Raw genomic sequence first — 17,107 nt, 5'->3', positions numbered from 1 at the left:
GTTGTCTTTGAAGAGGAATTGGTTTCTTTTCCTCATGTGATTATAAATGATGTTTAGGCTCCAATTCCTAACTTCATTATTAAACCAATTATAGAACAAGACAACATTGAAGTCCCCGTTGTTGAACCTAAAATTCAAACTCAACAACCTCAAGAAGTGCCACTAAGAAGATCTATTAGAGAGAGAAGAAGTGCAATTCCAAATGATTATATTGTGTTTCTTCAAGAATATCAGGATGATGTGGGCATAATGGAAGATGATCCAATCAACTTCCAACAAGCTTTACAAAGTTCTAACTCTAAAAAATGGATAAATGCTATGGAAGAGGAAATAAAATCCATGAAAGATAATGACATTTGGGAACTTGTTGAACTTCCATCAGGAGTGAAACCCATAGGTTGTAAATAGATATTTAAAACCAAAAGGGATTCACATGACAATATCGAAAGATATAAGGCTCGTCTTGTTGCAAAGAGTTTTACTCAAAAGGAAGGCATTGATTACAAAGAGACTTTCTCTCCGGTTTCATCGAAAGACTCTTTTAGGGTAATCATGGCACTAGTAGCTCACTTTGATTTAGAGTACACCAGATGAATGTAAAAACTGCGTTTCTCAATGGGAACATTGATGAGACGATTTATATGGTGCAACCAGAAAACTTTGTGTTTTATAATTCAAAGTCCATGGTGTGCAAATTAAAGAAATCCATTTATGGTTTCAAGCAAGCCTCTCGTCAATGGTATCACAAATTCCATGAAGTGATAACCTCATTTGGTTTTGAGATGAACATTGTGGAAGATTATGTATATCACAAGTTCAGTGGGAGTAAATCAATCTTTCTGGTGTTATATGTTGATGACATACTCATAGCTAGTAATGATGTAGGTTTATTGCATGACACTAAGAGATTTCTCAAAAGAAATTTTGAGATGAAGGATCTTGGTGATGCTTCTTTTGTATTAGGAATTGAAATACTATGAGATCGTTCTCAAGGTATTTTGAGATTATCACAAAAGAACTACATTAAAAAGATCTTGAGTAGATTTGGCATGAAAGATTGTACGCCGGGAGATACCCTGATCGCTAAAGGTGATAAATTTCATTTAGGTCAATGCCCCAAGACCACACTCGAGACTAAGGAGATGCAGAAGGTTCCCTATGCATCGGCTATTGGAAGTCTAATGTATGCTCAACTATGTACGCATCCAGATATTGCGTTCATAGTTGGAATGTTAGGCAGATATTTGAGTAACCCGGGGATGGATCATTGGAAAGCAGCCAAACGGGTTATGAGGTATTTATAGAGAACAAAAGATTATATGCTCACTTATCGGAGATCATAAGTTTTGGAGATCATTGGGTATTCTGATTCTGATTATGCTGGATGTCAAGATACTTTGCGATCCACTTCAGGCTATATCTTCATGTTGGCTGGAGGAGCTGTATCCTGGAAAAGTGTTAAACAAATACTTATGGCTTCTTCTACCATGGTTGCAGAGTTTATAGCATGTTATGAGGCATCCAATCATAGAATATGGTTGCGAAATTTTGTCACTGGGCTGCGGATAGTGGTTGGCATAGAAAGACCACTAAAATTATTTTGTGACAATAAGTCGGTTGTGATGTATTCTAACAACAACAGAAGAAATACGAAGTCAAAGCATGTAGACGTGAAGTTTTTGGTTGTTAAAGAAAGAGTTCAAAATGGTCAAATTTCGATTGAACACATAGGAATAAATTCTATGGTGGCAGATCCATTGACTAAAGGTTTACCACCTAAAATTTTTCATGAGCATGTTGCTCACATGGAGTTACTTTTCTGATTCCATGGTTTAGTGGGAGTTTGTTATTGAGGATGTTCTTTGACCTTATTTTGTTTATTTTCTATATAGAATAAAGTTGATGGTTTATGTTTTATTATCTGAACTTGTTTATCATACATGCAGTTTAGCAAAAAGTTTTTTAGAATGATCTCATTAAGGAATTTGGACTAGTTGAAAACAGATATGATCTAGATCACTTTGCCTGTAGTTTCCATGCTATCCATCTATACTTGATCTATGTCATTGAATGTATTGGAATTGGTGATCAAGAAGGGTTTAGTTACAAGGATAGTGACGAAAGCCGCTTGATTCCGTGCTAATACAGGAGATAGACCAGATTGAACTAAAGGAGAATTTTATTATTGAAATAACCTGTTTATGCGTGTTTAAGGTTTATGTGATTTAATTATATTAGGTACAGAGACATAGCCCAAGTGGGAGATTGTTAGACATATTTAAATAATAATACGTTTAATTAAAGTATGAGCTATGTATGTGGATTAATAATTTATCACATTGGGTTATTTTATTAGATTGCACCCTATTATGTGATCTAATTAATTAAGGCCCTAGATTCCTAATTGAGTATGAACTTAATGAGTAGAAGCCCATTCCTAGTTAATAGGGTTTAATGGGAACCCTAATTGAACTGGTATATAAAGAGACCTTAATGCTATGGTCCTCAATATACCAAAAAAATAAGCACTCAGTCTTTCTTGAATCCCATCTAGAGAGAGATCCCACTAAGGCATTCAGAGTTTTGGTTGAGGAAGATCATAGTCATCCATCATAAGCTATCATCAATTTTGCAATAGAATTCGGTATGTTATTCTTGATAATTTGACATGAATGATCCTAGGGTTTATCTATTCAATATAGATATAAAGAATTTATGCTAACATATGACACAATTTTTGTGTAAATAATAAAGTTTTATATTGTCGATTAATTGATGTTTTCAATCTTAGTTATCAAGGCGAGCGTAACTTAGCATTTGGCATTAAAAAAAGATCATATTAATCTGAATATAATATGCCTACACAACGAACTAAACTATATGTAATTAATTTAATAATTAGATAATCTCTATATTTTTTTATGTTCAATAGGGGTGTAGGGTTCTAATTACATATCTCTTGATGGGGGAAAATGATATATATAGAATTGAATACACTAGCACACTTATTATACCTCAATTACTAGAAACAATACACTCAATGTATAATATTCAAACTTAAACGAAAGCTAGATGGTGTAACAAGGCTTAGATGAAAATAACCAAATACTTAAAAGAACCTCAAAACCTTTGGAGACATCATAACGTGGTCGATGTATGCTTCTGGTAAACTTTGTCCTGAAGACGATTATACGCTTTCCACGGGCTGCAAGCAGACTACATTGATCATCTCAGTAGGATACAATGACTAACTCTGTTAGAGCTGTAACCTCAAACTACTCGGATCTAACAGAACTCTTGGATACTTACTCTCAACTCAAATCAAGAACAAAAGAAAGAAAAAAAAAAAAAAGAAAAAGAAGAGAACTCTTAACTTTAGAATGGGATGCTACAAATGAAGATCCATGTTGCTATTTGATAGGTCTTGTAAAAGTCTACCTTTTCTATGTTAAAACCTTCAATTCTATCATATTTGTTTACTTCAAATGTCTATTTTATAGGTAAAATACAATCCCGAAACTCTTGAAGCTATTTTGAGGAGTTTAGAGCATAATGGAGTCAAATTAATCAAAAGAGATCAAAGGAAGTGGAGAAAAGAAGGAAGAAAATATGAAGATACGCAGATGTGCAGATTTTTTGCCAGCTGACATCTTTTGTGCGTCATTAAAAGCAGATTTTTTTTCTTGTCTGTCATTGTTTGTCTATCATTAAAAGCTGAGTGTTGCGACACATCGAAGAATGACGAAAAATTAAAAAAAATTGCGCGCTGCGCCTCTGTGCAAGTGAGCGTCAGGCTGACTGTCACACAGGGTTGTGACGCTGCGACCCTCTACAATAGCTAAAATTTTCCAGATTTCAATAGGGAGAGAACTCGTTTTTTAGAGAGATTCCACGAACCAAAGAAATTTTCCTTGTAATTTTCTGAGATATTCTGTCAATTTTTGTTCAATCTTTATTCAGTTTAATGCCAACTTCAATGGATTTCTTCAAGGGCTCTCCAACTTATGGTTAGGTAAGTAATTTTCTTGGAAAATCCTTAGTCTAAGTTTTAATTCTCGAGTTCTTTTGTATAATTTCTTGAATTTTCTGATTCTTTGAATGTTCTTGGACTGAATGTGAATAGAAATTGATGGATGATAATTGACACATTGATTCTATTGATTTCTTGTATGTAAATCTCTCTTGGTATTATTTCATAATAGAGAGATAGGTTACAAAAATTAAGTTTTCTTGTGTTAATTAGGACTTTTTCTGAATTTAACTCTTGAATTCCTTAATTTAGAGCATTCATACAATCATTTTTGAAATTTACTCTAATGTGTTTTTTGAATGTCATAATCACAATAACCCTAGTTCTTTAAGCATTCTAAGAAAAAGACATGATAGATGCTATATGGAAGTATTTTTTTTACTTAGATTACGTCTAATTGGTATGATTCATGTTAATTGGCTATATGGGTCTTTAGGGACTTTCCCTATTGAATTATGAGACGTTGATTTTTCAAGCATGTGTTCAAGAACAATGATAGAGTTAAACTTAGTAACAAGATTTCCCAAGAATCTCTCTCTATCAATTCTTTACTAAAAAACAAAAAAAGATTGTTATGCAATTCTTGCTACAATTGCTTTTATCTTCTTCTTCTCCCCCCCTCCCCCCCTGGTTTTATTGCTTCTGCATTTTGGAATTCAAGTAGTCAATTATTTGCGGTTCTCTTGGGATCGACCTCTTACTTCCACTATTACTATGTGTTAGTTCTAGTTGTAGTTAGAGTACAAATAAATTAATTTGTTTTGGGTAGATAGAATTTACGACACCTACTTTACACCGAACAAATTGGCGCCATTGTCGGGGAACCATGCAATTGCCCTTTTAGAATTTTGAATTCTTTTTTTAAAAAATAATAACAACAAAAAGTAGTTAGTTCATTTTAAGCTTTCCTTTTGTATATGACGCCCTCCTTCCGGAGTTTGCTTTGTGATTTGATTTTAGATATTGACTGTGATGAAAGAAGATTACGAAGGGAAAGAGCTAGAAGAGAGAAAGAAGAATTTGAAGAGTTTGATCAAGAAGAAGAACAACCACAACCGAACATCATGGGCGAAGCAAGAGAACAAAATTTGCGTGAGCTAGCGGAACCGAACTATAATAACAACCTCTTTCCATTGTATACCCGAAGACAACTGTCCCATTTGAACTAAAACCGAGGCTAGTACATTTACTTCCGACTTTCATAGGCAACCCGGTGAATATCCTCACAAGCACATGAAGAAGTTTCACCTTATTTGTGTTAGGATGCGTCTTCGTGGAGTGACACAAGAGCAGCTCAACCTTAAAGCCTTCCCCTTCTCCTTGAAGGATGTGGCTAAGGATTGACTATACTACCTACCAGCTAGTTCTATTACTACATGGAAAGGGTTGAAAAAGAAATTTTTGGAACAATTCTTTCTGGCATTAAACAACCCTAAGTCTATGTGGTTTATCCAAGTATAACACTTATAAATGGATTTTAACCTACGATGTCTAGGTGATAAACCGTTTTATTACCTCACACTGCTCACATATGCTTATAAAATCAGTTAACAATGCTCAATTATTCGGCCATAATCCCTAGGTAGAAGGTGTTTCGTAGACCGTCAACTTAAAAGCCTCCAACCATAGACAGAATTATATACCAGTTGAGTTTGTAACCGTGATCTATAAGATAGCGACCTATTTTAACTATTAAAACAATTGTTTAATCTATGTGAGCATGCAACTTATCTTTATGGATTTTAATGTCTAATTCAATTTTATGACGACTTATAAAGTAGACATACTTTGCATCCATATCAAAGGCATTCAACATTTAATATAAAATTTATATTAAATAAAAGAAACCCTAAATATGCATACTATACATTACAACAATTTATAACATATATATAATACATGCAACATACTTCCTATGGTGGGATTTTAAATCTAAATGACATATTATATGCACAAGCATGTTTAAATTTAAATACAAAATACATCACATGCATAATTATTTAAATAATACTGATATGATTCAACTTTGGTATCCTAAGCAAGCAAAAATAACTAATTTATTACAAATTAGGTACAAAAATAGCTCCAATTTGATGTAGAAGCGCATGAACCAACCCGAACCGGACCTGAATTGCTCGAACTGGACCTTCAAAACTTCTAAAAGTGTTGAACCGATCCAAGAAGGGCTGAACCGGACCGGATGGGAAGTAAATCGGTCAAATAGGAAGTTTCCCGCATGAACCGGCTCGAGCACGCGCTTGGAAGATGGGTTGGGGTGAGCAGCGTTGCAATGCTTTCACCCAAACGTTGCGACGCGGTGGGGCGAATCCTCGTTTCTTGACTGCTATGAAGAACAGTGTTGCAACGCTACTGGACAGAAGCTCATTTCCAATTTTTTTTGCTCCTCAACCTTGCTTACTTCAATCTCCAAATTACAACTTAATTTCGACTCTAATGACTCCAAATAAATTACAGACTCTAGAGCAAACATAAAAGCTCATCAAACAAAAGCCAATTACAAATTTCATTCAGGAATCAAAGAGAAATCTAATGCCAAAACTGAAAAACACCATATGAGTCCACAAACATGCTAAATAAGAAATTTACCCACCAAAACTTAAATTAACGTTAATTGAGTGTTTAAATCACGCACTGATACCAATTGATAGGATAAGCAACATGCAAAGGAAGAAAATAGAATCAATAAGTACTCTAATTACATTTAATTTGAGTTTTAAAAGCATGCTAAAACACATTCTTCAGAAGCTGCTTTTCACTTGATTCCAATTTCAATTCTTCAGTAAACCACCGAGAGATCTTCTCTACTATTCTCAGCCTTGAATTTGAGTGGTGAACTCCAAATTGGAGTGAATTTGTGAAGGGAATTCAGAGGATTTCTAGGAAGAAGATGAAGTTCAACAACAAAACTATTTTTCTGTCCAAAATCACTTATCATCTCCCTTCATGCAAGCACTGATGAATCAACCTCATATGAGCTTCAATTGCATGATTTAAGTGGGAAATGTGTGTGTAAAGGAGGGACACCTCCTAGTTCAATAGAATGTGGATGTTTCCACTAAAATTGAATTCCCAATTTTTGTTATTTTTAAATCCAAATTTTAATTAATTCAAAAATTAACTAAAATTTAATTTAATTAATTTATAATTAATTAAATCTAAAATATCAAAATTTAATTTCTCAAATTGAATTTAAATTGAAAATTAATTTAGTTTTTAATTAATTAAACATATTTAATCAATTAAATAACAATTTTAATATTAAATATTAAATTAATCACACATCTAATTTTAAAATGAATTCTATTCATGTAATTAATATTTAAATCAATTTTAAAATATTATAAATTCTCCAATTTCGTTTAATTTTGATAAATGAAACATTGATTAATTATATCGAATATAATTGTACAAACTATAATTTGAATTTGAGCTATTCAAGTTCAAACCGTAATTTCAATTTGAACATTTTCAAATTGAAATTCAATTTGAACAATTCAAATTGAAATCATTCCAAATTCACTCGATTTATTAATTCAAGGTGTTCGTGTTTTTCGAGCTAGTAGAGGGACCTTTTGGACCTACAGATCATGAGTTCCAACAATTTAAGATTAATTGGCTAAAACTCTTTAGACCAAATTAATCAGTATTTGTTAACTATCAAGTCACACCACTATAGTCCGATAGTTGCACTTTTCTCACTATAGATATATCAGTGTCCACTTGATTTAATCATAATTAGTAAGTTGACCCTTAACAGGTTGTTCATAATAACAGTTGGGTTGATATGCTGTTTTACACCCGATATTATGTCTTGCTCCTTAAGTTCCATTGATTCTCTAATGAACAATTTTTTTGTGATCCGATCACTAAATCAAATCCCTCTTGGACCAATGAGAGGGTGGGGCCCCTAGTTTAAGACCTGGATTTAGTACTTAAGAGAACAACCTTTCTCCTATCCCTAAATCGAATAGGCATGAATTCCGTCTTGCTCCCTATGTCCTCAACTTTCTACCCGATCTTACCCCTGAAATGAGAGGCTTATTGAGTCGGCGCTGTTGAGCCAACCCTCACCTATGCAAATCTAAGGATAATTCTGAATAAACAAGAGCTCATAGTTAGCTCAGGATTAAGATTGAGTTACCTAGGTCATTTAAGTGAAATAGTCAGTCTTAAACAATAAACAACGTTATAAAGTAAGAGTGACTTATTTCTTAGTTCGATCTTATGCAAACTCATTGCATAGGACGCCCCAATTTCTAATGTCAATACATGAACGAATTAGGATCACTTCGTTTGTAGCACCTTTATAACAAATTGTAACAACTACAGAATGGGCCGCATTCGACAGTGTTACCAGAATAAGGAACTCAACCGTATTAATATACTATAGACCGTTTTGACTAATTACTCGAACTTGATCCATCTTTATGTCTGCACATAAATTTCAAGTATTCATGAAATATCCATGATCTTAGTTTATTGGATCTAGACTTTACAAATAGATTCAATAACAACTTTATTGAAGAAATGTTGAATAACATCTTTATTGATAATAGAATATGTTTAACTTTACAAACTGCAAGTTTTAGGACATACAACCCAACAACCTGTTCGACACTCCAGGCCCAGCTCCTGTTGACGGCTCAATGCTCTAGCCCAGTCCGTCCAGCCCCGTCCGCGTTCAGCCTCGCTAACCGATTTGCGCCAGCCCAGTTTGTTGGATTTTATGTCATAAAACTCGTGGTTTGTAAAAAACAAACTTATTCTGAAAAGTCAATAAGTTGTTATTGAATATATGAATTGTTTATTTCATTTTAGAAATAAATCAAACAAACTAAAAGATCCATGACTATTATATGAGTACTTGAACTTTATGTGGAGACATAAAAGTGGATCAGATTTGAGTAAATAGTCAAAATGATCTATAGTATATGAATAAAGTTGGGTGCCTTATTCTGGTAACACTATCGGATGTGACCCAATCTGTAATTGTTACAAGGAGTTATAAAGTGCTACAAACGAAGTGATCCTAATTCATATATGTAGTGACATGAGGAGTGGGAACGTCTTGTGCAATGAGTTTGCACAAGATCGGACCACGAAATAAGTCACTCTTACTTTATAACGCTGTTTGCTATTTAAGACTGACTATTTCACAACGATGACTAGGTAACTTGACCTTAATCCTGAGCTAACTATGAGCTCTGGTTTATTCGAGATTATCCTTAGATTTGCATAAGTGAGGGTTGGCTCAACAACGCTGGCTCAATAACGTTGGCTCAATAAGTCTCCCATTTGAGGGGTAAGGCCAGATAGATAGTGGGGATATAGGATGCAAGATAGAATTCACTCCTACCCGCTTTCAGGGATAGTAGCCTCCCTTAAGTGCTGACTCTGGGTCTTAAATAAGGGGCTCCACTCTCTCATTAGCTCGAGAAGAACTCGGTTTGATGATCGGATCAAACCAATTGTTCGTTAGAGGATTAGTGGGACTTAAGGAATAAGAGGTAATCTCGGCAGTAAAACAACCTTTTGACCTAGCCGTTATTACGAACAACCTGTGAAGGGTTAACTTACTAATCATGGTTATATCGAGTGGACATGATATATCTACAGTGAGGGAAGTGTAACTATGAGCTTTAGTGGAGTGACCCAGTAGTTCATGAATGGGGGTTAATTCGGTATAAAGAGTTTAACCAATTAATCTTGGATCGTTGGAGCCCATGATATGTAGGTCCACTAGGTCTCCTTACTAGCTCACAAATGGATTAACCTTAGAGTAGCGTGATAAGTTGATTTGAAACGTTCAAATTAGAATCAAGGGAATTAGTAATTATATGTCATATAATTACACGTATAATTTTGGAATTAAACGAAAAGGGAGAACCGATTAATATTTAAATATGATTTAAATATTAATTTCATGAATAGGGATTCATGAAGGTGGAATTGGTGTTAAATTAATTATTTTATTAGAAAAATAATTATTGAATTAATTTTGTAAAATTAATAAAATTTTAATTTTAAATTAAGGAATTAAAAATAGAATTGAATTTTGATTTTGGAAATCAAAATTAAAAAGAAAATCCAAAGAAAATTTGAAAATGGAAAAAATCCCAAAAGTGGGATTTTTTTCACTTTCAAACTTTAGTAGCTCACGCATAATTCCACTTTTCTTCTGCTCAATTATTCAAGCTTGAGCTGTAATTCAAGCAGGGATTCAGTTTTCATGATCTTCATGCAATAAAGCTCAGAAGGTCTGAGTGGAAAGAGGATAAAAATCACTGAAAATTGTTGAGAATTTTCAGAGGTTGAAGAAGGTCTTCAACCAAAGCAAACCAATGACCTCTTCTCCTTTGTTCCCTAATTCAAGCTTGTTTTGAGTCCCATAACTAAATCTAAGGCACCGAGAGAATAGTAAGGAAGATCTTGTGGTGGTTCACATCTAAAGGAAGGGAGGATTACAGCTGGAGTTCATGATTCAAAAATATTTCAAAGGTTAATGTTGAAACTCTATTTTTAGTTTATGAGAAAGCTAAGTTTGAAGCCAAAATTAATGAATTAGAATGCTTATGATCCTGTTTTTGCTTATGCTACTTGCTTCCTAAATCCAACATAGCTCGCTCGCGTCAGCGCTCCAATCGACCCGTCGACTCGATCTGCTCCAGCTGTTGACCCGCGCGTTCAGTTTGGTGGCTTAGCCGATCCAGTTGGTCTAGACCGACCAGGTTCAACTGGTTTGACCAGTTTTGACTGGTTCTAAGCGGTTTTTGGGCAATTTTGTAGTTTTAAAGTTTGGTTCAAGCATTTTTCAAGCAGTTTAGGCTAGTTCAAAGTGTTCGGAGGCGGTTCGAGGCTGGTTTTTGCTTATTATTGTAATAAGTGTAGCTTTTAGCTAGCTTAGGATGCCAAAACCGGTCCATTTTAGTGTGTTTATTTAATTATGCATTGTGAATGTATGAATTAAATAATTTATCGTGTGCATATTGTATGCCATGTAGATTTAAAACCCCATCATAGGATAAGCATGTAGTATGCATTGCAAGTATATTATAAGTGTTATAATATATAGTATACATGTGTAGGATTCCATAGTTTTTTTTTTTTTTTTTATATATATAAGTTGTTATATTAAATTCATGGAATGAATGTTTATATAATTGTTAAATAAAAGCATGTTATAGATGCAAAGCATGTCTATTATTTTATAAGTTGTTATAAAATTGGATTAGACATTAAAATCCATAACAAAGATAAGTTGCACTCACGTAGGTTAACCACCTATTTTAATAGTTAAAATAGGTTAACATCTTGTAAAATACGGTTACAAACTCAATCAGTATATAATCTTATCTAAGGCTAGGGATACTTAAGTTGATGGTCTACAAAACACCTCCTACCTAGGGATTATGGACGAATAATTGAGGGTGTTAAAATTGGTTTTTCACCTAGACATCGTTGATTAAATTCAATTATAAATGTTATACTTGGATAAATCACATAGACTTAGGTTGTTTAATTAGCCTAAATATTCCTAAGTAGATATTTACCCAAAAACAACTAGAACACTTCAGTGGAAGATTAATAACATATAAAATATGTTGCTCTTAGCTCTCACGTCCCTAAGAGTTTACACCATGAGATCCGTGCAACGCTTCGTGTCACCCTGGAAGTGACCTCCATTCAGAAAGCGTTTGCATGGGTCAATAGCAAGGTGAATAGGAGAAGTAGTTCATTGTAAGTAGGTGAAGGATGTGTGTCAACATGTCCTGTAGTCTCTTCCGTTATTTTGGACCGTGAAATTCCTATGTGGCGTCTGCTTGTCGTCTTTAAGTCGGTATTAGCTAGTCTCTAACCACGATTATCCCCTCGAAGGATTGTAACATAGGATTCGAAACAACTCAAACTCCAGAAATGGATAGGATTTCTTAGGTCATTTACCAACTTCGACTCTCCAATTCGGTAATATCGTTGGTGCCGCTAATATGTGAGATCTGAAAATGGAGGTTTATACTTACAGAATTATTAAGTGTTAGTAAGTTCTTGACCAAAAATGGTAGCTAAATAACTATCAGAATATGAATTATTCTGGAGATAGTATTTAGTTAAGAATGTTTTGCTTTAGTGAAGGAGTATTTGACTGCCCTCGGTAGCATTTATTTTGACTCACTATAGTATCGTTACAAATAAAATAATGAAATTTTGGTACATTATTACTTTGCTAAAATTTGATTAGGTTTAGAAGAAATTCACTAAATATAATTTGTTTATAGTTTCAGCCTGTTGAATTCTTCAAATTTACTTGCTTCTGACACTTTTAACGGTAAATCAACTGAAGGAACTCTAATTATATAAGACCTTTGAGTGGAAGCGGATCGTTCCAAACTCCATTGTAAAAGAACTCAAACATTTACAATCATACTAAACAGATTATGCATTAAAGTTAAATTACAGCATGCCTTTTGAATTAAATACAAAGGATCAAGAAAATAACACCTTTGAAGAACTTTTCTTCAAGTATTTCCCTCGATCAAACTCGAACGCAACGAGTAACAACTCGAACACCCTCGAACACCAACAATGAGTATAAACTCGATCATCGAACAATCAGACACAACCACAAGATTACCTTGGTATTCTCGATGTGAGAATCCAGGAGATGTGGGCTCTGGCTTATTTTGGATAGAGGGAATAGTTGAAGTGGAGGAGGAGACGATCATGTATAAGATGACAGTCGTGTAGCAAATGAAGCCTATCACATAGACTTGATGCTCAGTCGTTTAGAAAAGAGTACTATCGTATATTAAACTCGATTCTATCTTTTAGTCACTCAAAAGTAAATTTGATAACTCGTGGGAACAATAGAAAACTATTTTCTTTTTATCCCTCAATAACCATTAAACCGCATAACCCACTAAGGTTAGTTATCGAGAAAAAGTAATTTAATTATCATATACTTATTAAATTATAAATAAATACAATAACTAACTTATCATATTATATTTATAACTTATAGTTTTAATATTGCATCATATACAATATATAAACCATAGTTCTTTTTCTCTTTTTATGACATTTAATATAAATCATCTTTATGTTAATTCCTCCAATCAAATAATAATGCATCAAATACATCATATCAATTATATCATATATAATTTAATTAATTTAATTATATCATATATAATCAAATTTCCTCTTGTTAATTTGAACATTTCAAACTAACCCAAAAACTGATTTTCAACTTGAATTCATTGTGCTACCAAGGGAACCTTATGGACCTATAGCTTGAAGCTCCAACGGTACGTGAATAACTGACTAAACTCTTTAATTATATTATCCATCATTCGTTAACTGTCAGGCATTCCATTAAAGACCAACAGTTGCACTCTTCGCACTACAGATATATTTTTGTGTCCATTGGATACAACCAATCATTAGTACGATGACCCTTCACAAATCGCTCGTAAGTACAGTTGGGAAAAATTACCGTTTTACCCTTGTAGTTACATCTAACTCTTTAAGTACCATTGATTCCTCTAGTGAATAATAGATCATAGTCCCACTATGACTAAACCCTTCATGAGCCAAGAGAAGGTGTGACGCCACATTGTTCAAGCCCTGAAATTAGCCCTTAAGGGAACAATTTATCTATTTACCCCTGCTTTAGGGAAGAAGTGAATTCCATTTTTTGTAGCTAAGTTCTCAGCTCTCCAATCAGACGAATCTCCAAAATGGTAGGCTTGTTGAGTAGGCGATCTGCCCACTCTCACCCATGCAAATCAAAGAACTGCTTTTATAGGCAGGATTTCACAACTCACTCAGGATTAAGGTCATGTTACCTATGGTCATTCTAATGAAATGAAAGTCTCAATTATGAACAACATTATATAACGAGAAGAAACATTTCGTGGTCCAGTCTTATACAATCTCCTTTGTATAGAATAACCTCACTCGCATGTCTAATACATGAATGATCAAGATCAAATCATTTGTAGCACTTTACAATATTTGAAACACCTACAATGCGGGTCACACTAGTAGTTAATTGGTTTGTGGTTAATGCAACTAAAATATCAAATATTTCATAGACTGAAGTGAATAAAATATCATATAGAATAAATCACAAAAATTTTGTTCATACAAATGTTTACAAACTATAGAACCCTACGAGATTTAGGGCATCAACCCCGACATCAACATGGAAATAGAATATACTAGCAGTTGATGAGTTAGACTATGTTTTAACAGAGGAATGTCCTCTATCTCCAATTTTGCTACTGACCAGAAAGTGATAGCAACGAAAATTTGTTATTTTCTTCTGATAGCAACGAAAATTTGTTATTTTCTTCTTCTTAATTATAGGTTGTTACTATGTTTAATGTGTTTATTTAGTGATTTTACAGGTATTGAGCATCTTGGAGGTAGAATCCATCATTACGAGCTATTTAGGGTTAGTTTGGAGCAATTATGATGTAATTTGAGGAATCGAACTTCAAAATAACATGAATGGATAAAAATGCCTCTGGACGGAGTGGTGCAATGCCTAAACGAGTGTTGCGCAACGCTACAAGGAAGTAGCTTATCATTGTTGGAGCGCAGAGTAGCGTCGTAACGCTATAGGCAGCTGCGACGACTACTATATCTTTTTGTCCTCGATTTAGTGCAGAAGGATCGACCTTCATTCAACTTCTAAGTTGATTTTCTCCCTTTCTCACCTCTCCACTTGTATTTTTCTCCATTTTTCTCCCCATCTCATGTAACTAATGGTTACCTTAGTATTCTTGGTGTGAGAATCCAGGAGTTGTGGACTCTGTATGATCTCTGCTTAAGGAAGAGACTGGAGGACAACGATCGTGTAGACGATCAAACAAGTGGGAGATAGGAAGCCATCTATTATATAGACGATGTGCTCGATCATGTAGTAAATGACAGCCTATCATATAGACTTGCCCCTCGATCATTTAGCTACAATCAGCTGATGAATTATCGTATAGTCAAAACTCCACGATCGTTTAGTCTCTCTATAGCTATCTGATAACGAGAAAAAATGCACGTTATCATAGTGCTAAGTTCTTAAACAATGTTGGCTTGCGTTGATAAAACATGTTAAATTGCGTCCAAAAAGCATTAAATTCATAATATTGCGGTCACATTCGTTCATCGCATAGAAACAATTAATTTTGGTGTTTTTATGCAGAATATGCATTGACGCAAGGCAAAAATTGCGATCAGAGGAAATCATTGGTCGAACGCAGCATTACCGCAAGGCTTTGCGATGATTTTGTTCGCAAACATTTGCTCAAGAAGGATTGCCGTAACTTGGTCGACGCATCTTGATGGGCATATCTGGGTGAAAGGCATAATTAATTGTGATGGGAGAGAAAGCTGATGACGGTTGAATACGAATTAAAATGACAGCCGCTAACGATAACAAGTACATTCAGCTTTTTGGTGACAAATATTCGGCGCATCAGTCAGGAAATTAAAGTCATCCTATCTAAGCAATCATAAGAAAGAAGTCGCCTTCACCCCGTAGCTCTATAAATACCAAAGGCATCCTTCAGAAAAGGGGTTCAATTATTTTATGAGTTCACAGTTCTATTGATAGTTTAGGCTTGTTCTTAGATTTTCTTTCATTTTAAGGCGGACGCGAGAGAAGAAGGTTGTGCCGATAGATCGTTTCGATAAGCTTGAGAGAGTGTCGAAAGCTTCACGGACATAGAGAGGGCCGACGCCTGTGGAAGCAGGAATATCTTTTGAACCGAATAGAGATTTACAGCGTAAAAGCCTCGGTCAGCAAGGAATTGCTACTAGGCTCTCTACCTTTATCTTCCATTGTTATTTTGTAATCAACTCATTTATACAAATGGAATTTACTTCTTTATATCTGTTTACTCTCTGTTATTTGCGCATGAGTAGCTAAATCTGTTGAATGGGTTGAGAAGCATTTAGCTAGCACAACTGGAAACCTTCATTCTATGTGATTATCTTGTATTATGTATGCTTCATTTGTCCATTAGAGATACTTAGGAGGGTAGTCTAAGGACAGGATCTAGGCTTGGGAAGTTCAGGTCAGAATCTAGGCTCGAGAGAGTCAGATTAGAATGCATAATCAAGAGATAGGAGCTTAGGAATAAACATTGTTTGCTATTAACGCATCGCATGCATCCTAGAGATAGGATATGATTATGTGTGGTCACCTTGCCTTTATGCATCTTGCATCATCACATAGGACAAAAGTAGAGACTTAGGAATAAGCTCTATAGATACTTTTCATTTAACACATGTGTCCTAGACTTAGAAGCATCGCATTTGCATTGGAAAATGACTTGTTGTGCATGGTTGTAGCATGATCGCATAATCTAACGCATTCCCAAGTAACGCTAGCTGAAACTTTCTCAACCCATTCATCCGCATACTCATTGCATCTATCACGCAATCCGACTTTTCTCAAATCTGTCGCATTTATTTATTTTTCATCACCATAAACAACAACCTCAACAATTATTGATTTATTTGGTTATCGCAAAGTTTTCCTAAAAATTACCATCGCAACCTATTTTCACAAGTCCCTGAGTTTGACCCTGGACTTACCAGGAAACTCAGTGGAGTTTACACTTGGATTCCACTAAGGAAACTTGAGTGCTCAACGTATTTTTCACCATCGCATTTCATCCACAATTTTACTTCATAAAATAACGCATCACTATCGCTTAGTGAAACATTTTCACTTGATAGCTTTCTCCGTGTGTTCTTTCCGAAAGTAGTAACTCTTTAAATTTAGGTAAACATTTTTCCTTTTATCTCACATTTACCATAAAACCATTAATAACCTCCCACTCAATCGGTTATTAGAGAAAAATAATTTAATTATCATATAATTAATTTATTATAAATAAATATGATAACCAACTTACCATATTATATTTATAACTTATAGTTTTAATATTTCATCTCATGAAACATATAAACCATAGTTCTTTTTCTATTTTTATGGTACTTAATGTAAATCATATTTACATTAATCCTCCACTTGATGTGTCTCATACATCA

Source organism: Benincasa hispida, chromosome 4 (assembly GCF_027475165.1).
Source record: "Benincasa hispida cultivar pf3 chromosome 4, pf3_genome.v1.1, whole genome shotgun sequence".
In the NCBI taxonomy this organism is placed as follows: domain Eukaryota; kingdom Viridiplantae; phylum Streptophyta; class Magnoliopsida; order Cucurbitales; family Cucurbitaceae; genus Benincasa; species Benincasa hispida.
Note: the sequence above shows the minus strand (reverse complement) of the source record.